Below are 2,170 nucleotides of genomic sequence, written 5' to 3'. Positions count from 1 at the left end.
GTGACTAAAGAACAACAACAATGAAATATTAAGAGGGAGGCCATATAATTTATCTTCCAAACAGCAAGATTTCTGAGGGTGAAACAGGAACCTCTACTAATAATTACATCAATTCAGTGGGCATAAATCAGAAAGGACTATTTTTGAAAAATTGGGTATAAAAGTACCTTAAGAATAAGATGTAAAACTACAAGACAGTCCACAGGTGACTCAGGACTGACTGATAGTGAAACCCATTGTCATCTGCCTGATTCTGAAATCACCAGACATTTGAATTAATGAACCAATTTCCACTTGCTGTATATTCATTTTATAACATGAGGATATAGTACAGTTCCTGAGCAAATTTTGCCTATGGATTTTTCCTTCTGAGCCCTAAAGAAGTTTGAATGTGGTAGGGTGTTGCCGTATCATTGGATGGAAGTGATTCATAACAATGGCTGCCATCAGACATGATATAATTCCATAATTTCTACTAGTGTTTTTACCTTTTCGATCTACTTCCAATTTCTGTTTCCTTCTTAGACTTTTTGTTTGAGATTGATTTACAGTCTTACAAAATGTAGTATGTTTTATTTACTTCCTTTTTGAACCCTATTTTTTCTGCACATCTGAATAATACGGTCATTGTAGTTAAAAGAGAAGCTTGAGAGAAACACTCTTGGTTCTCTTGTTTGCTCTGATGCTGTTTCACTGTGGCCTCTAAGACAAAGCACCAAGTGGTTTTGTTAACATCTTTATGAAGTTTTATAATAAAATAAACTGTGAGTGCAGCTTCCTTAGATTTTTTCAGTTGAAAGACAATATAGCCATGTGGAGTAGTATTGTCTCAATAGAACCACAAGCTAAGTCCTTTACAGGTGAAACAGTCAACCACAAGTCATTAATTCTCTGTTCAAAATGCTGTTGAAAAGATTTTTTCCAACTTTGAAAAGATCTAGTTTGATCAGTTGTTCCAGTGCCTCTGAGTTATTTTCATAGAGAAAGGTTTCAAAGTTCAGGTGCAACTTGTAACATGTTGGCAAAAGTTATTTTATCTGGGAGCTGCTTGGCTATTTCTTAGTTGTTTCTTGTTCTGCACCTTCAATGTATAACCCATAGACTTAATTTCCATAACATTTTGAGGAAAAACACAATTCAGTTTAAAATTTTTGTGACTGTGTAACTGTGCTGTTGAAAGATAAGGCCACTCCACCCTCTTCATTGGCTAATAAGAAATGTAATCATCAATGTTTTCTCTTAGTTCATTCCCACTTTGCATTATTTCTTAATTTGTATCTTTAGATTCTGAGATATGTCAAGTTTGGAAAGTTCCTCTTTACTCTGTCAACATCTTTGTTTCTTTTTAAATAAGTTCCTACTTTGTACCCACATATTTTGGTAGCCTTAAACATTAGTTTTGTAAGCTATACAACCATTTTTCATAAATATGCAGTATAATTCTTTTTGAAAGAGACTAGGTAATGCCAGTTGCATTTTATAATTGTTACCTTAATCAATCTTTCCACAGTAAATAAGAAGCAGTTTTATTATTATTCCTATGTTATATGCAATTAAGGTCACCTCTCTTTACCTCACTCCCCTACCATAAATGAAGATTTTCATTCTATTTCGGCTTTTTTATATCCGGTGACATGTGAAAATAATGGTTGTGTTTAATTATGCAGTGACTGTGAAAGTGCTTAGCACAAATTAGATGCTTCTCTGCTGAATGTGATTTGGTCATAAAATTTATTTTTGTAAGTCACAAAGATTTGTATGCTTAGATATGATTACCTAAGGAATATTCAGGACTACTAGGGGTTGTGAAGGTTGCTTTAGGCTAGGTTTTGCCTGTAGTAAGGGGAAAAGGTGAATACCTCCCCCAAATCTGTTTTATATTCTGATAAGTCAGGTTATTCAATAACTTGAAAAAGGTAATATTGCTCATTCAAATGAAGAAGCAAATGTTTCCAAGTAATGTGCATACACATAGAGCTCAGCTTAAAATCAAAGCCATTTGTAGCGTTTCTCCCCTTTTTGCCTCTTTCATTTGTTGGCATTTTGAGAAGGGTGTGTGTATTTGCATGCAAGTAGTCTCTCCATAAAATTTACAGGTTGCTGACAGTAACAATATAAAACATTTTAGAGATTCTCATTCTATATTTTTTTAGTATATAGTCATTCCAAA

The sequence above is a fragment of the Bison bison genome, unplaced genomic scaffold (assembly GCF_000754665.1).
Source record: "Bison bison bison isolate TAMUID 2011002044 unplaced genomic scaffold, Bison_UMD1.0 scf7180017864273, whole genome shotgun sequence".
Taxonomy (NCBI): domain Eukaryota; kingdom Metazoa; phylum Chordata; class Mammalia; order Artiodactyla; family Bovidae; genus Bison; species Bison bison.
Note: the sequence above shows the minus strand (reverse complement) of the source record.